General features: G+C 38.5%; 1 pseudogene; it reads left to right on the forward strand.

The window, feature by feature from the left end:
- Positions 1 to 82: 82 nt before the first annotated feature.
- LOC120191031 lies at positions 83 to 22295 on the forward strand (annotated as a pseudogene).
- Positions 22296 to 23691: the final 1396 nt, after the last annotated feature.

Here is a 23691-nt window from a genome sequence, read left to right on the forward strand (position 1 = left end):
TTATCCAGATAAATCTGACCGAGTTCCTCAAATTTTCGTCCTTATGTTATAAGCCGGCTCATATTACTTTTCTCCTTTTTGGTATCTTTTATTTGGTCTGTGTCTGGTAATGAGTTAGTCAAGCAATTTTCACATTTCTCTCTCATTTTCTCTCTCTCTCTTTGAGATTCGGCAACTGAGGAGCTAGCATCGGTTGAGGAAGGGAGGAGACAGTTGAAGGAATACGAAATGGCGAAGTCGAGCGCAGACGATGAGGAGTTAAGGCGAGCTTGTGAAGCCGCAATCGAAGGCACGAAGCAGAAGATTGTGATGTCAATTCGCGTCGCTAAAAGTCGCGGGATCTGGGGCAAATCTGGCAAATTAGGCCGCAACATGGCTAAACCTAGAGTCCTCGCTCTTTCCGGTACGGCTTTTCCACTTATAATGTTTCCTCTACTTCAATTTAGGATGTATGGTGTTCTTTTTCCCCCCACTTATTTTCAACTTGAAATTTGTTGACTATGCTAGAATTGTGTTAAATACGATGCTGAATTATGAACTAACCATTACGGTTGTAGAATTGTGTAAAACTGGTAGGACAGTTCAAATCCGAGGAATATTTGCTATGCTTTTGGAAGGATTTTGGAATTAAAATAATATGATTAGGATTTGAAGTGGCATGTGTTGCCGTATTCGTCTGCTGTGGGGATTCTTGTTTGGAGTGATACTGGATTCTTGCAGTGTTTATTTTTTCCTTGCCCTTACGAAGAACTATGATTTGTGCAGTGAAATCAAAAAGGTCAGGAAACTGAAGCTTTTATGCGAGTTTTGAAGTATTCTTCAGGAGGAGTTCTCGAGGTAATTATCTCTTGTATAATCTTTCAGACAATGTGCGTTATGAAAGACGTGCAGGAAGATGATCCGATGAGTTTGCCATTCTTTATTGATTAAGCCTTGTAATAGTGTTACTATGTGGTCGGTTACTACAGCTGAACTTGGAATGATTGTGGTGGTCATTGTGAGGTTGCATGCTTGCACTTAGCTGTAATAGTATTCTACCTCTGAGGCTGTGCTGGCCCATTTACTTTTTTTAGGATTTGCCGGTACAGTTGCTTGCTTCTCTGGCTTAATTATGCTAATATAGTTGATTATTTTTAATCATACATCAGGTTTTTGTGTTACCAAAAGGATATCGGTGTGTGATTAATTGGCTTTTGCATACATTAAATCAATTCATAAGATAAAGAATGAAGGATATAGCTTTTTATTGATCATGTCTTTCCTTTTTTTTTTTTTACTGAAGTTTGCTATTGATGAAAATAATGATAAACATTGGCTCGCCATTTGTCTACCTCTACATGTGAAACATGGAATATTTTAAACAATCACTTTTAGCATTACTGAGGAGAGAATATTACTGGTGTAAGGTTACAACAAAATTCGTTAAGTTTCATTTCAAAGGGCATGAAACTATTTGATGAAGGATGAAGTTTCTAAGTCTTAACTGGTCGATATTCTAGTTTTATTGTTTTTAAGATCATATATTGACATAAGCATTATTTGAAATTGTGCAGCCTGCTAAGTTATACAAGCTGAAGCATCTTTCAAAGGTGGAAGTTGTGACTAATGATCCAAGTGGATGTACTTTTACTTTGGTAAGCCCTTTCCTTTGTTCTTTTTCTATTAATTATTCGAATAAGAATATTTTTTTGAAAGCTGTATGTTATTTGATCTTTGTCTATGTGATTTTAAGGAGCAACTGAGCAGAAGTAGAATATATGAGTACCTTAAACTTCTTTTCTTTGTTCTCCTTGCATGGGATTTTTTCTCCAGCTTCTAACTGAACTTCTTTTAGGGATTTGATAACCTCAGAAGTCAAAGTGTTGCTCCACCTCAGTGGACTATGCGCAACATTGATGACAGGTAGATTGAAATAGCTCTGGAATGAAGATATCGCCTTTTTTTGCTGTTAGCTGTTTCATCCCCCTCCCCTTTGGATCCTTCCTTTTGGTACTCCACCAAAATTAATGTTTATCTTCTTATTTTGATTGTTTCTTAAATATTTTTGCAGGAACCGCCTTTTATTATGTATATTAAACATCTGCAAAGATGTACTCGGTTGCCTTCCCAAAGTTGTTGGTGTAGATGTCGTGGAAATGGCACTTTGGGCTAAGGTGAGCTTGATGCTTTTATTCTTTCCGATTTCTTGACTCTTGAATTGATAATGAATATTGTTTTAAGAAAATTAGAAATTCTTAACGAAACTCGGAAAAGCGGCAATTATGCAGATCGTAACATAAGCTTTTAGTTGTTGATGCCTAGTAGTCAAAAGTTTAAGGATGTTTTAACTTATTGATCCTTTTGGATTGGTGGTCATTCTGAGCAGTATAACATCATAGTGTTGAGTCTGATTTTGTTTAGAATATCTAGCAGATATGTTTTCCCCTAAAATTTAAGAATGTCCGTGTCCATAATTTTTCGAATCTATGTTTTCTTTATTGTCTTTGACCTGTATATTGCATCTAGGAAAATACACCTTCAGTAACTACCCAAAGGAATCTGCAAGATGGGCTCGTTGCTACTACAGTAGTAGAAAGTGACTTGAAAGTGAGTGTTGAAAAGGAACTTGTCTCGCAAGCTGAGGAAGAGGACATGGAGGCTCTTTTGGGCACGTATGTTGTTCTTTTATTCTGTTATAAGGTTCTTCAGTGAATATCAGATGTCCATATCTATGTGTTGCATTTGCATTTTTTTAACTAAAATATTCATGTACCATGTGCCAAATTACTGAGATGGTTAGATCACAGCTAAAGCCAAAACGTTTGAGGATACAGGTTGGTTCTTGTACTGGTCATAGTTCCTAGAAAGTCCATTCTTTTTTTTTTCTGAAGGGAAGTCTATGATTCTTGATCTCTCTCTCTCTCTCTCTCTCTATCACTTTTGTCTTTCGTTTCATTTGCATAATTGGAAAAACAATATGATGTTTGGTAAATATTTAAGCTCCTCAATCCTATGCTAATGTTTTTTTTATCATAATATGGTACACAGGTATGTCATGGGCATTGGTGAAGCAGAAGCATTTTCTGAACGGTTGAAGCGGGAGCTTCATGCACTGGAAGCAGCAAATGTGCATGCCATTTTGGAAAGTCAACCTTTAGTAGACGAGGTATTTCTTCTATTTTTACTTTTTAATTGTGTTCTCATTATTTTTATTCTCAGATCTCACTGGAACCATGTTGGGACATATAAATAAGAATAATAGCCTTTATTGTTCCTTTCCTTTATGGCTCTTCTGGTGTAGTGCCACCCCCTTATGCATTTGGTATCAAACAAACTTATCAGATATCTTATGCAGTCTTGTTTCCTCCCATTTGAGATACACTCAAGTGAACCATTTATTCCTTGAGTTCCAGTTTCTTCTCTGAGAGCACCTTATTATGATTGCCTACTACGAAATAGTTTCTATGTAGATGTTGCTGTGCTTGAGCAACTTTTGTTTATTTCTCTTTCCTTGTGGCTTTTTTATGGTTTTATATGTTTAGGACATTCTTTTGTTTTTTTTTTCCTTCACATGAAAATATTGTTCAAGTTTGGTGATGCTGTTATTCACTACTATTACCAATATGTTTCTTACTTACTAAGCTAGCTAATTATTCTTTTCTTTGTCTTTCAGGTCTTGCTAGGGCTAGAGGAAGCAACAAGTTGTGTTGACGACATGGATGATTGGTTAGGCATGTTCAATGTTAAATTACGACATATGAGAGAAGATATTGAGTCGGTAGGGAACTTTTGTGTACAGTTTACTAATATGTAGGATCTATTTTCAACCTGTATAAGCCGTCTGTATTCCATCATTTATATGCTTCTACTTTGCTGCTAATTTTGTTATGAAGCTAAATTATGAAGATTAAACTATGTATATTCCTGACTTCCAACATCTGATCTCTTCTTGTGTTGGTATGAACTTCATTTCACAATATATCAGATAGAGACCAGGAACAACAAGTTAGAGATGCAATCTGTTAATAATAAAGCACTCATTGAGGAACTTGATAAGCTTCTTGAACGATTGCGAGTCCCTTCCGAGGTATGTCATTGATGACTATATTTTGTTTATATTCAGCCTATGTATGTGGTCTGCATTTCCCCTGACAATGCTTTTTATTGGTTGTAGTATGCAGCATGTCTGACAGGAGGCTCGTTTGATGAGGCTCGCATGCTTCAGAATGTTGAAGCATGTGAGTGGTTAACTGGTGCTTTACGCGGCCTTCAAGTACCTAGCTTGGATCCCACTTATGCAAAAATGCGAGCCGTAAGGACTCCCCTCTCTCATGCCGTTTTAAAGTTTGTTTTTAGGCAAATAAACCATATGTAGCACGTGGTATTGCCATTGGGTCGGGGTTTATAAATTTTGAAGTACCTAACTTGGATCCTACCTTTTTGTCTTTATTTTAGGTTAAAGATAAGAGGGCGGAACTCGAAAAACTAAAAGCTACATTTGTACGGAGAGCTTCTGAGTTCTTGAGAAACTATTTTACCAGTTTGGTGGATTTTATGATTAGTGACAAAAGCTATTTCTCTCAGGTTTTCCCTTCATTTTATTCATTTTTTATGATAAGTATTAACTTAGTCTCTAGCGTTCCTAAATGTTGGTCACCTGCTTGATTTGAACAGAGGGGACAGTTGAAGAGGCCTGATCATGCTGACTTACGGTATAAATGCAGGACATATGCCCGCCTTCTTCAACATTTAAAGGTCAAATTGCAGATCAACTCTAAAATCTGTAACATATTGTCTCAGTTTTTCTAATATTTTTGTTTCTACTCATTCTCAGAGTCTTGATAACAGTTGCTTGGGTCCTTTGAGGAAAGCTTATTGTAGCTCCCTTAACTTACTTCTGCGTCGAGAGGTGGGGAGTGCAAAATAAAATTTTCAACTATCTAGAAAAAGAAATGTTTTTCTCATTTGAACTTAATACCGGTTACAATGCTTGATAAATAGTTGAATTCTGTTTAGGCTCGTGAATTTGCCAATGAGCTTCGTGCTAGTACAAAAGCATCGAGAAATCCAACTGTTTGGCTGGAGGCTTCCACAGGCGGCAGTCAAAGTGGGAATAGTGCAGACACCTCTGCAGTTTCTGATGCTTATGCCAAAATGCTGACGATTTTTATTCCCTTACTTGTAGATGAGGTAGTTTTCCCCTGCTCTATTAGTTCAAGAGGTCACATGTATTCCCAAGTCCGTCTTTATTTGAAACTTCATTATTTCATGGCTCAAACTGCAGAGTTCCTTCTTTGCACACTTCATGTGCTTTGAAGTTCCTGCACTTACTCCCCCAGGAGCAGTTGCTAACGGTAGTAAAGGTGGATCCTATAATGATGATACCAATGATGATGATCTGGGTATTATGGACATTGATGACAATGATAGCAAAGCTGGTAATTATTTCTCATGCGACCTTCATAATTTGTGGTAATAAATCTCTCTCTAATTCAAACTGAAAAAAGTTGAAAATCTTTACTAGGTAAAACTTCTGCTGATCTGCAATCACTAAATGAGTCACTACAGGATTTGCTCGATGGAATTCAAGTATGTAAGCGTATTGCAGTCTTTTGCTGATTATTTTACTATCACTACTTATTCTTCTGACTTTCTGGAACCAGAATGTCATACCAAATTTGGTGCTTTTTGGTAATGCTCATTATTTTAGGGCTGGCCATGTGTTCTTTTACATTCGTAGTACTTGTTTTCCTTGTTTATATTATGTCTTTATGATGTTTCTCGGTAGGCACTCTCTTGTTTGCAATCTCAGTTTCTTTGTTCTTTTTTTTTTCTTAAAAAAAAATTCCCCTGGACTGCAGGAAGACTTTTATGCTGTAGTTGATTGGGCATACAAGATTGATCCTTTACGTTGCATATCCATGCATGGGATAACAGAGCGCTATCTATCTGGCCAGAAAGCTGATGCAGCAGGATTTGTACGTCTCCTGCTTGGTGCCCTTGAATCAAAAATTTCTATGCAGTTCAGTCGGGTACATTTATATGGAAACTGAAAATTTTATGACCTTTTGCTTTTAGTATGGATCTAACCTGTTTTAGCTGCAATTGCATTTGCAGTTTGTTGATGAGGCTTGTCATCAGATTGAAAGAAATGAACGCAATGTGCGACAAGTGGGAGTCTTGTCTTACATCCCTCGGTAAAGTGAATCATAGCCTTTATTAGATTTCAGGGAAGGCAAATTTGAGACCTATGTTACTCAAACTCAGGTGTTAATGTCAGATGTGGCTATGTATCCGATATGGTCATTGATTAAACTTTTCTAAGTTTTCCATGTATTTGGAAGATCCTTGAGGTCATATGCCCATATCCAATGTGTTGGAGAGGAATGAGTGTCTGACATGGGTACTTCAATAGAATGAGTGTCTGACATGGGTACTTCAATAAAATGGAGAGTCTGAGCAGCACCGTTTGAGATCAAAGAGAAAAATATAAGTAGCTGTTCCCATTTATGGTCCGAAATGTTTTTTCTTTTATAAGTATATATTATCAGTAGGCTATAAATGTTATTTCCAAAATAGCTTAGCTTAACATTATTATGTGATTCTTGATTATCTGCGTGTTTGCCAAGTTCTACTTCAGTTGTTTTAAACAGTTTATATGCACTTATGCACAGCTTTGCAACTCTAGCTACCCGCATGGAACAGTACATTCAGGGACAATCACGGGACTTGGTTGATCAAGCATACACCAAATTTGTAAGTCTTGTTTTCAACTTGATATCCTTGTTATTTTGGGTTAGTTGAATAGTGTGGTTAATTGAGCTCTTGATGGACAATATTGTAGCCTTTAGCATCATGATAAGACTTAAGCATGTACATCCATCTCCCCTCCTCGTCATTGTCTTTTGAGTGTGATCTAGGCCTGTAAACGAACTGAACAAACATGAACGGGGCTATGTTCCTGTTTGTTCATTTAACTTTAACCGAACAAATGAACAAACACGAACATAAACGAACGAAAAATTTCTTGTTCGTGTTCGTTCGTTAAGGAATGTAGCTTGTTCGTGTTCGTTCATGTTCGTTCATTTAAATGATAAACAAACACAAATGAACGAACATAAACGAATGGATCTAAACGAACATAAACGAATACAATAAACGAACGTAAACGAACACAAATGAACGAATGGAAACGAACACAATAAATGAACATAAATGAACGTAAACGAACATAAATGAAAATAGATTTTTTTTCTTTCCTAACAATTTTAGGATTATATTTTATTTAATTGTTTTGAGCTATTTTTTTATAGGAATTAGGCCCTATTAAAAACCTCCTTAGTTATTGTGTTTAGAAACACAATAATCATTGGAAGGGGGAAAAGTGTGCCCATAATTTATTACCGAACATAAGAATTACAACCGAAACAAAACACACAATACAAAGACCTTCATTACAACAACCCAGTAACCCAAACCCACAAAACCACAACCTCAATACTCATTAACCTATTCCAGATTTAGCTAAACAGTCAGCTTCCCCATTAGAACATCTGCTAATATGCCTAGTCAGAACACTAAATTGCATAACAGTTTTCTGGATTTCTCTGATCAAATCAACATAGAGAACCGGGCATTGATCCGGGTTGTTGATCCATTTCAGAGCCAGAGATGAATCACTTTCCAAAATCAGAATCCCCGTATCCCTCCAAACTGAATCAAAAAACAATTCTAACCCTGCTTTTTTTTGATAAGATTAGAAGGCCTCATTAAAAACCTCCTTCATGATTAATGGATCTTGAGAGCTCCTTAATCATTGGAAGGAGGAAAAGAGCACCTTAGTTTTCATTAAAGAAAATAAGAGTACAACCTCGATAACTCTCCTCGAAATAACCCTTACAACATTACAAAAACCCCACCCGAACAGGAATCAACAGCTAAACTGAAACAGCAAACAACATAAAAATTAGCCTATTCCAGCCTTTGCTAAAGCATCGGCGTCCATATTAGCTGACCTAGCAACCCAATTTATAACCCCCCCCAAAGCTCTAAGATTGTCCACAATGTCCCTAACAACGAAAGCATAAACACCTGGGCATGAATTAACATTGTTTATCCAGTCTACTGCAACTCTGCTATCACTCTCAACAATCAGCCTATCTTTGACCCTCCCTTGAGCAGAAGCATATAATGAAATACCCCTCTGAATAGCTTTAAGTTCAATCACAGTCGGAGGTCCCGGACCAGCTGGCTCATGAAAAGATCCTAGGACTGAACCTGAATGATCCCTCCAAATACCTCCAATACCCGATTTCTTCCAGTCACTACTAACGGCTGCGTCCACATTCAATTTTAAAAAACCTGAAGGGGAGGTCCCCAAGGGAGTGAGTAAGACTTCATAGAGCTGTAGGGCGAGTAGGAATCTGCTAATGAAGGATCCATAATCAAGGAATCCTTATGAATAGAACCGTCCCTGTGCTTAGCTAGAAACCAAGAAGCCAATCTAACCCGTGATAAGAAAAATAACTCTAACTGGTCAAGTTTTCCCTTTTCAAAGACAATAAAATTCCTGGCCTTCCAAATGGTCCAAATGATAGCCCCAGGAATGAAAGCCCAAATAGAAGAATTTGAATTCAACTCATCCCAAGCGGTAAGAAAGGTTTTTGCATCAGCAGGAAGCACAGAACTAAATCTCCAAAAATTATAGAACTTGTACCACAAAGCCCATGCAACCGAGCATGTAAAGAATAAGTGCATGGAAGTTTCCTCAACCAACTTACAAAGAGGGCATAAATCATCTTCGATACCTTGAACCCCTCTTTTGATCAGTTCGGATTTAACAGCTAGCTTGCCAAGCACAACCTGCCACATTAAAGATTCAACTCTAGGGGGTACCAAACCTCTCCAAATAATGTTATTCCAGAAGCGACCATCGTCTGATCCAAAAGCACACCTTTTAATACAAGAACTGACTGAATAAACACCATCCCCATTGCCTTTCCAAAGTAAAATATCACTGGAATCCTTAGACAAAGAATAAGGAGAGATAAAGCTCATCAAGTTACACCATTGTTCAACCTCCCAATCATTTAAATTTCTTCTAATTTGAACGTCCCAAACCCAGCCAGAAGGAAAGAATTCCCCAAACTCACAAAGTTTACCAGATCTATTAGAAGAAACCGAAAACAATCTAGGAAAAAGAAGCTGAAGCGGATAATCTGCAGCCCAATTATCTTGCCAAAACGAATAAGCTTACCATTTCCAACATAAAAACTACACAAACTTCGAAACTTAGAGCCAAAGGAGTCTTGTTTATAATAATTGTTAACCACCGATCTCCAAAGCCACGAAGATTGAGTAGGAACCTTGCTGTCAAACAGTAACCTTGAAGAATCAATGTTGTATTTGCTACAGATAAAATTCCTCCAAACAGAGTGTCTCTCATTTGCAAATCTCCAACACCATTTCCCTAGCAATGCTCTATTCATACTAGTCAGATTCCGGACTCCCAGACCACCCTCGTTCTTAGGTTTACATACATCATCCCATTTAACCCAGTGAATCTTCTTTGAACCATTTCCCCCTCCCCCTCCCCATAAAAAATTAGACATGATCGAATTTAGAGTCTTAAGGATCGAAACTGGAATCTTGAACATAGACAAGAAATATGTAGGCAGTGAGGACAGAACCGATTTGATCAAAACCAGTCTCCCTGCTAATGAAAGTGTAGCAGCCTTCCAACCCGCTAATTTAGTATGAAAATTCTGCACCACTGGTTCCCAAATAGCCGATGCATTCTTAGTTGCCCCTAATGGGAGACCTAGGTAATTAGAGGGGAAACTCCCCACCGAACAACCAATAGAGGCTGCCCAGGTCTGAACCTCCTCTTGGGATATGTTAATCCCAAACAAACTGCTTTTCTTTAAATTTAGTTGGAGCCCTGACATAACCTCAAAAACTCTGAGTACCCTCTTCACATTCATTATCTGTGTTTTCGAAGCTCCACAGAAGATAATTAAATCATCAGCAAACTGTAAATGTGTGAGCTTGAAAGACCCTTCCTCCTTACCAACTGTCAAACCAGAAAATAGTCCTTCAGAAACAGCCCTCAGTATTAATAAATTCAACAACTCCCCTACTAGATTGAATAACAAAGGTGAAAGTGAACACCCCTGTCTTAGTCCCTTGGCCATCGAAAATTCCTCGGTTGGAGACCCATTGACTAACACTGAAATGGAGGCAGTAGAGACACATTTCCTGATCCAACTAATCCAAGTCGAACCAAATCCCATCTTTTCCATCACCTTGAATAAGATAGGCCAATCAACCGTGTCATAAGCCTTTTTGAAATCTACTTTAAAAACACAACCCTTCAGCCCTTTCTTCCTCCAATAATCAATGCCCTCGTTAGCAATGAGAGAGCAATCCAAAATTTGCCGACCGGGTATAAAAGCAAATTGTGATTGGCTGATGATCTCTCCCATACAGCTTCTAATCCTCCTTGACAGACACTTGGAAAGAATCTTGTATACACCTCCTACTAGACTGATCGGTCTATAATCATCTAAACTTCCAATATTAGAACCCTTAGGAATAAGGGTAATAAAGGTGTGGTTAATACCATGTTCCCAATTTTTCCCCCTGTGGAATCTGTGAAAAAATTGCATGATGTTACCTTTAAGTTCAGACCAAAACTTCTTAAAAAATCCCAAGTTCAATCCGTCTGGCCCCGGAGCCTTATTACTATCACAAGACTTTAAAGTCTCCCAAACCTCCTCCTCCGAAAATGCCTTCTCCAAAAAAATGTTTTGATCCATGGAAATTCTAGGAAACGTCAACCCAATGTCTTCCACATCCAAAGTAGACCGATTATTGAAAATATTAAAAAAGTGCTCTTTAACAGTGGCCTTAATTACTGCTGGATCATGAGTAATATTCCCGTCAATTAACAAAGCATTCAACGCATTCCGTTTTCTTCTCACTGAAGCGCAAGTATGGAAGAATCTAGTGTTTCGGTCCCCATCGTTAATCCACTTCTTTCTGGAATTTTGAAACCAAATTTGTTCCTCAATTCTCAGAAATTTCCACAACTCTGATCTACAATTACGTAACTCCTCGATTTTCCTTTGAACCGAACTGTCCTGCAACATCTGAACGTCCTCCTCTAACTTGTGAATTCTCCTTTCCAAATCTGAGATAGAGGCTCCCAGAAATTGATTTTTCTGCCCTGTCCAATTCTTAATGGCTACCTTAGACTTCTTCAAAACACTTAGGATTCCAGCTTTCCTCCCATCCTTCTTGCAATCTGCTATAGTGTGACAGACCATTTCCTCAAAACCTTCTTCCTCCATCAAATAATTATATAGTCTGAAAGGTTTTTTCCCCCAATCAACTCCGCCATCTTGTAAAAGAATAGCATTATGGTCGGAAATAGACTTAGGAATAAGTGACTGAATTACCTCGGGAAAACCATCCAAGAATTGTCCGTCCACCAAAAACCTGTCCAACCTAACAAAAGTCGGATCATCTTGGTTATTGCACCAAGTGAACCTTCCCCCATTCATAGGCAGATTAATTAGACCTGTTGACTGAATAAACTGAGTGAAAATCCTCATTGAAAGTATGTTCTGAGCTCTGCCCACCTTCTCATCCTCACACAAGTAGACATTAAAGTCTCCTCCAACACAAACCGGTAGCTCCTGTCCAGTAATGAACACGCTCAGTTCTTCAAAAAAACTTTCTTTTCTACATCCACTGAGGGTCCATAAACATTAATGAGAATACTTCTGAACTGATTAAACCTGAACTTCCCTATAACCGCAATGAATCTTCTGTTAATACTGTGATTTTCCATTTCAAACACATTATCATCCCAACAAAATAATAACCCCCCTGTAGAGCCAGTAGCTGGAGATTCAATAACCCCCTGAAAAATATTCAATCCCCTTCTTCTCAAAAAACCTATGGATGTTCTCTGTTTTAGTTTCTTGTAACCAAAGAAAAGAAGGATGATAGTTGGAGACTAATCTTTGAACTGCTCTTTGTTTCTCTCTTTTTCCCAACCCCCTGACATTCCATGACATTATAGCTAGTTTATCCTTCATAAAAACTGATGAATAATCTAGTTTCCCCAAAATGGCAACTTAGTTTGCCTCCTTCAAACCTTTCTCTAGCTCAATGATTTTATCCAAGAAAGCTTCCTTCCCCTGTGTAAAGGAAACCCCCAGAATCTGACTAACTTGCCATGTAGCTACTGCTTCATCCAAGATTTCCGAGAAACCTGAAGAAGATGCTGTATAAATATTGACATGTTCCAAAGCTTCTCTAACCAGAACTCTTTTTGCCCTTCTCTTATAAGGGTCAGAATTGTAGATAGACAAATGTTTTCCTTCAACACCACCTTCGGACTCTCCAACCAAACTCCTGGCCCCAGCTTTATCCACTGAATTTGGAACCTCACTGCCCCGTAAATTAGACTCTGATGTTGTAGTAATCTGGAGAACCGTCATATGGTCCTGTTCATTAGCCTTCTTTAGGCCTATCACATCCTCTGTAGCATTATTTTCTTTTTGATCCTTCCCGTACCAGTAATTCCTCTCCTTACATCTTCTGTAGACTCTTCTAAAGCTAGCCATTTCCCTTCTCTGAAGAGGCTCACTTTTTGTAGAAAGGGAACTCCTGCGCACCCCCCTCGTTCTGCCCCTTGATACGCTCTTTGATAATTCTGAACTAGGAGCTGTCAGCTTAGAGTTAGTGTTATTACCCTCCCGATCCGCACTGCCGGGCGAACCTGGAATAGAGCTGAACCCCTTATATGTTTTCTTACACAGCTTGCTTCTGCAGTTCCCCTATTCTGGACCAATTTACCAAATTTATTAATTGTATACACTGGCCCAAAAGGAATTATTTTAGAAGCCTCCATACCACCCAGTTCAAAGTCCTCAGATTGGGCTTCTGGCCCATCAGCCGAACTTTTTGAAAGTCTAATACCCAGACCTGCAAAGTCACCTCTGATATTCCCAAGGTTCTGACCATCTGACACTCCTTCATTAATATTTTTCCCATGTTTAGTAAGTCTTGGAAGATGTTGTTTTTCACCATCAGTACCTTCTGAACCAAAAGCCATGCCCTTTTCAATCCACAAGTCAACCTTTTGTCTGAACGTCTCAGCTGATTTGACTGAGCTTTCCTCATAATCTGACTTCCCTCTATAATCGCCTTCCTCAGACCCTGTCTCTCTAAACTGTTTCCCAAATGTTCCGGTCGTCGGAGAACATTTGAAAAAATGATCTGAATCTTCACTAGCTGATGCAACTTTAATGGAGACTCTATACGATCTACCATAGGAGCCGAGAGTAATAAAATCGGGAACATCAAAAGGACTAGCAACTCTCATAAGAATTCTAGCAGACGTGAGATCGTCCCTGTTCTTTGTGGACTCATGAATTTCTACGTTATTCCCCCATCTCCCAGCAACTTGTACCAAAAAAGTTTCATCCCAGCATAACAGAGGCACCCCAGATAACTCGAGCTGGCAGAAAGCCATTGGCACTCCTTCTTCATTCAGTAAAGGGGCCAACCTGTCAAACCAGAAGCCTATAACACCTCTCTTCTTTGTCCATGCCTCCGACATCTCCTCTTGAGATTTGAATATGATAGCACAGGAGTTACGGGCATAACCCCAACCAGCAATCTGAACTTCATAACCGTTACTGAGGAAAAACTCATAAACTGACTTAAAATCAAGAGAGAGCTTAATAATCCCCGTTAAAGATCTTCTGACCCAACTCCGACCCTCAGTTGGGATATACATTTCCAATACATTCTTCTTGGTTTTCTCCCTATGGCTCCCTTCAGAACATTTCTCCCTATACTCCAATGCATTCACCCTCGTAACCTCAGTAAGTAAAGCATCTCTGTACGTTCTATCATCTCTAACATTCCTACCGGATAAATCTACCTCTTTCAGCTTGGGAGGTCCTGCTGTGAACAAATCTGGAACCAACTTACCTGGACTCTCTTTTGCCACAATCCTTGGACGAGCATCATTGTATTTAGCAACTCCAACAGAAATCCTTCTCCCATCTATCAGTGAACCATTTAACATCTCGATTGCCCTCTTCAAACTAGATTCCCTCTCAAACTGAACAAAAGCGAAAGTGGAAAATCTGTATTTTGGAATTTTGGTTTCTTTCGGGATGAAAACTCTCTCCACCATCCCATGGGACGAAAAGATATCCCTAAGCTCCCTCCGAGAAACTCTCCTACTAAGATTATCGACAAAAGCCTTCCAGACCTCGTCGGAAACTATTTTCCCTTTTAACTTTTCTCTCTCTACTTTTCTCTCTCCCATTCTCTCAGGTACTTTAATCGCAGAAATCTCAGCCATAATCGGAGTGCACGGACCTGTAGCTCTCGAGAATGAAACTAACTGCTTATTATGAGCATCCTTAAGAACACCTCCAATACCGCTTCTTCTCCAATCAAACGTAACAACCCCATCAACATTCATCTTAAAATGACCCGAAGGAGGACGCCACTTCATTTTCGGCAACCGCAACTTAGTAGGGGAACGATGCACATCCGCTAAGGTTAAATCACCCATAAGGCTGTCAACTTGGATAGATATATTCTTGTATTTAGCCAAGAACCAAGATGCCACCCTATACCTCACAAAAAGAATAGATTAGCTTTATCCATCTTGCCATTCTGAAACACAATCTGATTCCTGCAAATCCAGACAGTCCACAAAACTGCTCCCGGTAGAAAATTCCAAATATCCGAGTTAGGTCTCAATTCCACCCAAGAAAGCAAGAACCCTTTAGGATTATTGGGTAGTATTGAACAGACATTCCACAACCGTAAGAATTTTACCCAAATATCCCAGACCATGTCACAAGAAAAGAATAAGTGGCTCACAAACTCAGGTTCCACTCCACAAAACACACAATATGGATTCTCGATACCTTTGACACCTCTGCTCAGTAAAACAGATTTAACAGCCAACTTCTGATGAATAATTTGCCACAGAAAAACCTCCACTTTAGGTGGAACTAACCCCTTCCACACAATCTCCGACCAGGCGACATCTGGCTCAGATAATCTTGAAAAAATTTTGTTAGAAGACTTTACCGAAAACACGCCATCCCTATTTCCTTTCCAAGCAAAGTAATCTTCTCCTGTCAAACAAGGACGAAAATTATCCAACAGTACCATCATTTGCAACCATTGATCAAATTCCCTGTCCAATAAATCTTTCCTCAGTTGAACATCCCACTCCCCATTACAAACACACCCAAAATCAGCCACAACCCCATCCTTATTAACCGACAGAGCAAATATTCTTGAAAATTGTGTCTTCAAGGGATGGTTACTAGCCCAAGAGTCATGCCAAAACCTTATTGAATCTCCTTTTCCCACTTGAAGCACTAGGTTATTTTGAAAACATATCCCAAAAGAGTCATTCAACCGATAGTTTTTTAATATGCCTTCCCACATCCACGACGTATTGGAAGGCAAATTAGCATCTAGAACAATTGACCTCCTATCAACATTATACTTAGAACAGATCGTAGCCTTCCACCAAGAATCCTTCTCATTACCAAACTTCCAAACCCATTTGCCCATGAGAGCCCTATTCCGAAGGTCAAGATCTGCAATACCCAATCCTCCAAATTCTTTATTTTTGCAAACAGTAGACCAATTAACCCAGTGGATCCTTTTCTTCTCTGCCGATGAACCCCACAAGAAATTAGACATTAAAGATTCCAATTTTTTCCGAACAACCACTGGCATTTTGAAAAGCGACATATAGTAATTTGGAAGAGCATTCAGGACTGATTTTATCAAAACAGCCCTTCCTGCAATGGATAAATAACCTGATTTCCAGCCTGCAAGTTTCTTGTAGAACTTATTCACAATCGGCTCCCAAAGGTGAATTGAATTCCTCCTAGCTCCCAAGGGTAACCCCAAATACTCCGTTGGAAAGGAGCCTCGAAAACATCCTATAGAGGTAGCCCAATCCCCAACAACTGATTCTTGTAAATTAATACTGAAAATCCTGCTCTTCAACAGATTCAGCTTTAGCCCTGTACATAACTCGAAACAATCAAGACCCTCTTCAGATTTTCCAATTGACTTTTAGAGGCTTTGCAGAAAATTATCAAGTCATCGGCAAATTGTAGGTGAGATAGCATTACTGAAGAATTATCGTGACCTATCTGAAAACCTTCGAACAACCCCAACTCTACTGCTTTAGAAAGCAGAAGATTCAGAAATTCCCCCACAAAATTAAACAGCAAAGGGGATAGAGAACATCCTTGCCTTAGCCCCCTCGAAACTTTAAAACTTTCTGTGGGAGAGCCATTAACAAGAACTGAAATTGAAGTTGTATTTAAACATTTTAGAATCCAAGACTTCCATCTTTGACCGAACCCCATACACTCCATAATTTGGATTAAAATATCCCAGTCCACGGTATCATACGCTCTCTTAAAGTCCACTTTAAACACGATACCTTCCCTTCCTTTCCTCCTCCAAAAATCAATGGCTTCATTAGCAATTAAGGAGCAATCACAAATCTGTCTACCCGGGATAAAAGCAAATTGGGAATGACCAATCAACTCTCCTATGCACATTCTTAACCTTCTTGACAAAACTTTAGGCAAAATTTTGTAAAGTCCCCCTACCAAACTAATTGGTCTATAGTCTTCAATATCAACCGGATTTGTCTTCTTAGGAATTAGAGTAATGAATGAATGGTTCACACCTTTCCCGAACTTTTTCCCCTCATAGAAATCTCTGAAAAACTTTTGAATATCTCCTTTCAAAATCTGCCAAAATTTCTTGAAAAAGCCCATATTCAACCCATCCTGACCCGGAGCTTTGTTGCTATCCGAAGATTGAATAGCCTCCCAAATTTCCTCCTCAGAGAAATTCCTTTCTAAAAGTGTAACTTGATCCTCCGATAGCTTGTTAAAATTCAGCTCAAGCTTCTCCACCTCAACCGTCGGCTTGGAGTTGTAAGCCTCCTTGAAGAAATCGAAAATGCTCGATTTTATCATTTTAGGATCCTCAATCACATTTCCTCTCACATCCAGAGTATTTAGAGCATTGATCGTCCCTCTATTTGAAGCACATTGGTGAAAATACCTCGAATTCCGATCTCCATCCTGGATCCAACTCGCCCTTGATTTTTGGAACCAAATTAGTTCTTTTCTGTACAATATCCATAAATCGCTTTTTTGTTTTGAAATATCTACCATCGAAACCATTGGATTCCTTAGTTGAATTTGTGCTTCTAGGTTTGAAATTAACCTCTCCTTGCTGTCAATCAATTTTGGTAATTGCAATCTGCTTTCATCAGACCATCTTTTGATCTCTTCTTTTCTATCTCTAAGAAGCACTTCAATGCTCGGCTTCTTCCTGCTCTTCAAATCTGAAATTTTCCTTTCAACAGCTTCAACAAAACCCTCCTCCATGATGTAATTGAACAATTTAAAAGGTTTCGGACCCCAATTTAACTTCCTGGATTCCAACGCCACCGCATTATGATCTGAAATAGATTTTGGTAAAAGAAACTGTACAATGTCCGGGAAAAGACGAAGAAATCGTTCGAAACTAGAAACCTATCCAGTCTCACTAACGTAGGATCTTCCCTGTTGTTACCCCAGTGAATCTCCCTCCAACCAAAGGTAAATCCAATAATTTTGCTTGAAACAGAAAGTCCCTGAACAACCTGTTTGAAAAAACAGTCATAGACTTTCCTATTTTCTCATCTTGAGACAAATGAGCATTGAAATCTCCAGCTACACAAAGTGGACAGTCCACTGTTGAAATAAAACAGAGTAATTCCTCAAAAAACGCCTCTTTATCCGCATCTACCGAAGGCCCATACACATTGACAAAACAACATTCATCTTGACTCTCCTTGATTACACCTTTCGAAGCTACAAACCTGGGAGAAATCTTCAACAACTGAGGAACAAACCAATTCTCATCCCATAACGACAGAATTCCTCCTGAAGTTCCCTCTGCCGGGGACTCAGCAAAGCCACCAAGGTACTTCCCCCCCAACTTCCTTCTCAAAGAAAGAATAACCGACTCCAATTTCGTTTCTTGCAGAAAAAGAAGCGAATGTTTCTTACTAAATACCACCTTCTTTACTGCCCTAACCTTTCCTTCCTTCCTAAACCCCTAACATTCCAAGTGACACAAGATACACCTACCATTACTAAAAAGAAATCACCTCAAGCAGAAAGGTAGGATTAAATCCTACCCTCCTCACACCCACTCGGATATAACTCCGAAAACTTCTCAGCAAATGCCGACTTCCCCCCCTTAAAATTAACGCCTAACATATTGCTAACCTGCCAAGTTAAGTCCAAATCCTCATTATCAATCAAAAAATCAACAACAGAAATTCCCTTCTTCGATGCACTTCTATGACTCTTCTTTCTTGACCTGCTGTATACTCTATCGCAGAAAGTGGTAGCAGCATAATTTGGGCGTCTACGAATTTTTGGAGGGGAAGAAGAACACCTCCTGCTAAGCAGAGCCCCTGAGTGAGGACCACTGGATTCTTTCTGCATTGAAACATTTTCTATTTCTGCCTCCTCCAGAACTGCCTGCTGTAAATCTCCCCACTCCTTCACCCGTAAATCATCCTGATCAGCACACCCCCCTTTAACTGACTTAGCAGGCTTATTACCATTTGTATTTGACATTGGACTTTCCTGATCAGGCCCAATAAACTCTAACCTGTCAGCATTTTCAGGTTCCAAGGTATCAACCCCCATGCTCAACTCCCTTTCTCTCCCATCAATAAAATCCCCCAACATTTCCTGCTGACCTGGAACAGCACCTAATACTGTCTCCTCAGAACATTGATTATCGGTCCCTAAATTATTAAAGTCAACATTTCCTGCCACTACTCAATTGACAAGCGAGCCCCCCCATGTGGAGAATCCCTGACCCATGCTGCAACTCTGATCAGAGAATCTGAAATCATATGCTTGCCCAGCAGCCCATCCTGACCTTCGACATCAACCCTTGGCCCAATCCGATGAGTTCTCCGAAGGAACCACTGTTCCGACCTCTTCCACCACATCATCCAACACAGGAAAAAAATCTTCAACTCCCTCCACCTTAATTTTAATAGTAAACGATCTGCCATAAGTAGTAATGGTAACCTGTGGAGGTATATCAAATGGACTTTCAACTCTCATTAACAAATGAGCCACTCTACAATCCGCTCTTTGAACTGTTTGCTCCTGAATCTTAACTAACTTGCCCCATTTCGAAGCTAAGCTTGTGAAGAAAGAGACTGACCAGCAATTTAAAGGAACACCAATCATGGACACTGCACAGAAAGGTAACGGGACACACTTCTCATCCATAATGGGCTCCAACCTTTCGAACCAGAAGGACAATGCCTCCCACTTCTCTTCCATCAAAGCAACTTTCTCCTCCACTGTCCTGAAGACTATTAAGCAAGCGTTTTTAGCATAGCCCCATCTTACCACCTTGACATTAATTCCCTCGGTTCTTAGAGCTTTCTGCACAAAATCAACTTCAAAGATCGCCTTGCAGATACCTGTTAAGGACGATCTCAGCCAAGTCCTTTCTTCCATTGGAATGAAAACATCCAAATACTTCTTCACCTCCCTCGAAATACCATAGCTGCCCATTTTCTGGCTTTCAGCTTTTTTCGCTCCCACTACCGAATCCTTATAAGACCTACCATCATAACTTGTTCAGCAGCCCCTTCTTCCCACCATTATCAACTGTGGATATTGGTCTTTTCCCTAACGCCACCTCTGCACCTGAACCTCTAGATTCCACCACGGTATTCCGCTTTGAGCTCCTCGAAACACTATTCTTCTGGTATTTCGCAACTGACACCGTTATTCTCCTCCCATCAACCAAGACAATATTCATCCTTTCCTTTGCCTTGAGCAAATCCTCTTTGCTTGCAAAGTGCACAAAAGCAAACGTTCAATCCTTATAATTGGGTCTTCTATTAACGAACGGAATAAACACCTTAATCACTTTACCATGATAACTAAAGCGTTCCCATAAAACACTTCTAGGCACTCTCCTACTAAGGTTATCAACGAAAGCAACCCACGAAACTCCTCCAGGCACTGATTTGCCTGAAGAAGCACTTCCTTTCGAAAAAACGCTCACTCTCTCTCTAACTTTCTCACTCATGTTTTTACACTTGTCCAAAATCAAACCTTGACCCTCTCTTTTGAAAGACGAGATCCAGTTAAGTTAGAACTATAAAAACAAGAACAAAAGATCGAAGAAATTTCAGCTTTTGGCTGCATAGAGCGTATACCATACCATCTGAAAATACTCTGATTATGCTGGTTTTCTACTAGATTTTTGAGCTTTTTTTATTTGTATTTAAAATTAATTGAATTTTAAAATATTTATGGGTATCAGATTAAAATTTATTGGGCTTTAATATTTTAAATGAGTCTAGAGAGATTAGGCTAAACATAAATGAACGCACATAAACGAACATAAATGAACGCACATAAACGGACAAACATAAACGAATATAAATGAACGAACATATTACCGAATGTTCATGAACGTAAATGAACGAACGAGTCCTTTGTTAATGTTCGTTCATTTAATTAAACGAACACAAAATATTGTTTGTCCGTTTGTTTAATAAATAAACAAACTTCCCGCCAAACGTTCACGAACGGTTAGCTGAACGTTCGGTTCGTTTACAGGCCTATGAGTATCTATGTCTACATTACTGAGAATATTGACATTGCAAATTTTGTTTGGCAGGTTAGCGTTATGTTCGCTACTCTTGAAAAACTTGCACAAACGGATCCAAGATACGCTGATATATTTCTTTTAGAAAATTATGCAGCATTTCAGAATAGGTTTGCATGTTCTTTTTCCTATGGCTGTGGATATAATATTTCTCTTGTATCTTGAGGCCAATTCTTTTTGTACTTTCCATGCACTCTTTACAGCCTGTATGACCTGGCCAATGTTGTGCCTACATTAGCCAAATTTTATCATCAAGCAAGTGAAGCATATGAACAAGCATGTACACGTCATATCGGCATGATAATATTCTATGTAAGTAATCTACCTTGGTGGCGTTTTTAGTTGCTTCACTCGTTATTGTTGGGCAATGACTCTGTCTTTTCAATTGTTTTCTCTTTGCAGCAATTTGAACGACTTTTCCAGTTTGCTCGAAAGATCGAGGATTTAATGTTTACAATTTCAGCAGAAGAGGTTAGCAGAGCTAATGGTTTTACTTTGCCGGATTCTTAATTTATGCAGAGTTTCATCAGATAGATTCTCTAGAGCGCATCTGTCCCACTTTTAACTAAATTTACTGAACAAATCATAATGTGCAATCCAACACCGTTTTTTATACATATCCAGAATCCCGTGAGAAATTGGAATAAACTTTTTTCCCTATAATGAAATTAGTGGCAATAGTCATCTCCAGACGTTTGCCGATTGTTAACAATGAATGGTTTGGCTAATTTTGTCCTTCACGAATCTCAGATACCTTTTCAGCTTGGGTTGTCTAAAATGGATCTACGGAAGATGTTAAAATCCAGTTTATCTGGGGTGAGTTAATAAACTTTTGGAACGCGTTGTCCTTTGGTTTCAAATGTGGAATTTATATCTTGATTCTTGTCTATTACAGGTTGACAAATCCATTGCAGCTATGTATAAGAAGCTGCAAAAGAACTTAACGTCCGAGGAACTGTTACCATCTTTGTGGACAAGTGCAAGGTAAGCTAACTTCTATTTCTGAAACTGATTGAGGCTTCAGTTTCTTTACCAAAGTATTTTACAAAGTGGCTAATGAAATTGCATTGTGAACCAATCCCGGGTGGGTTGTGAGGGTGAAGGAAGATGGGAAATTGAGTGGTTTAGTGATATATTGCTGGTTTCTTACTAGTTTTATTTCTTGGAAATTTGACAGAAAGAGTTTCTGGACAAGTATGATAGCTTTGCCCAACTTGTTGCCAAAATTTACCCCACTGAAACTATCCCATCGGTTAGTGAAATGAGAGACCTTCTTGCTTCCATGTAAAGGGAGAGATTTTGGCCTCTGTATAATCGTCTTGTATTTTCAATTTGGAGTAGGGAGCCGTATTAGCTTGCTCTTATTATTATTTATTACTGTTGTATTATAATAGACAACCCTCCCCGCCCCCCAAAAACTGATATTTCAATTTATTTCAAATTACCCATTATATTCATTCATTATCGGATAAAAGCTGATGTTGTATCATGTTCAGTGTAAATGGTTTGTTTGTCTGCTTCAGTTTTGCACCCGTTTATGCAATTTTATTCTTTACTAAATTCAAATCTCCCAATGGTTGGATTGAAGAGTCCTGTTCTGTTTCATCTTTCGTGGGATTACATGCAAGCAAAACATGTTAACATGGTTGGTACATGCCATCACCTGAATGGTCGTGGATTGCATTTACCTATCTAGTTTCTTTCTTAAAAAAGTTTGTACGCTTCAGAATGATTTGTGTTTTGTTTGTCAAGGGAAAGGGACTGAGACGAAGATATCCATTGGAGTCAAAAACTGATGTAAGGGCGTGTTTGGTTCGGGGAATATGGGATTACCGGGGGAATGAAATCTATATTTTTCCGTTTGGTTGGCCGATAATCTCATTTCCAGTAATATTTTATTACCAACAGTGGATTTTTTTGGTATATTATTGGGAATGTCATTATCCCTTCCCTTAGGTGTTGTTGGATTACCGCGTTTTGGACTAAAATGTGCTTAATTTTTTTTCTCAAAAATATCATTTTCTATCATTGAATAATAAAACTTTTACGAAGGTTAAATTATAAATTTATCTTTAAACTATTTTAGATTTATAAAAAAAGTTTAATTAAAATTTTATATGAAGTTCAGAGGTTAAAATAAAATTTTATCCTTTCATTAAACTTTTTTATATTTTTAATTTTATAAAAAATTATATAAATTTTATGAATTTAAATTTTTTAAATAAAATATATAAATATCTTATAGTAATATTATAGTAGAATTTAATTTGTTAAAAAACAAATATATAATAAGAACAATTTGGTTAAATATACATTCCAATTATTTTTTATTCACCAAAAACGGTAATTTTACATTCCTGCTAAACCAACCAAACACAAAATACAACATTTCCAGTAATCTTATTCCCTGATAATCTTTTATTCCCAGTGGTAATCTTACATTCCGTGAACCAAACACAACTTAAGATTTTGGAAACAATACATCCAAACACTGTTGTTTAACGGATAAACCAAAATCCCTGCACCTAGTCTTACATGCAGGCCCAGTCCTGACATTTTAAGGGCCATAGGTCAGGACGATATGACAAAAAGACAAGTAGAAGTCCACACTTGATTCCCTCCCAATCATCAAAATAGGACCCATTAGATTATCAAATTTTCGAGTTTTTTAAATAAAAATTATATTAATTATTGAGGTCTACTGAATTACATATTTTCGAGTATTTAAAAAAAAAATATTTAAAAATATTTTTTAATTATTAAACTTAAAATATTTTAAAAAATAGGCTCCTAGAGGGTCGCCCCCTCCTATGCTCAGAGCCGGCCCTGCTTACATGATATTTAATTTATCGTACAAAAGTCCACCATTGTTTTCTTTCTTAAAGACATCTTTGGATCGTAAAGAGGGAAGAAGCA

This window comes from Hibiscus syriacus, unplaced genomic scaffold, assembly GCF_006381635.1.
Source record: "Hibiscus syriacus cultivar Baekdansim isolate YM2019G1 unplaced genomic scaffold, ASM638163v2 tig00116964_pilon, whole genome shotgun sequence".
In the NCBI taxonomy this organism is placed as follows: domain Eukaryota; kingdom Viridiplantae; phylum Streptophyta; class Magnoliopsida; order Malvales; family Malvaceae; genus Hibiscus; species Hibiscus syriacus.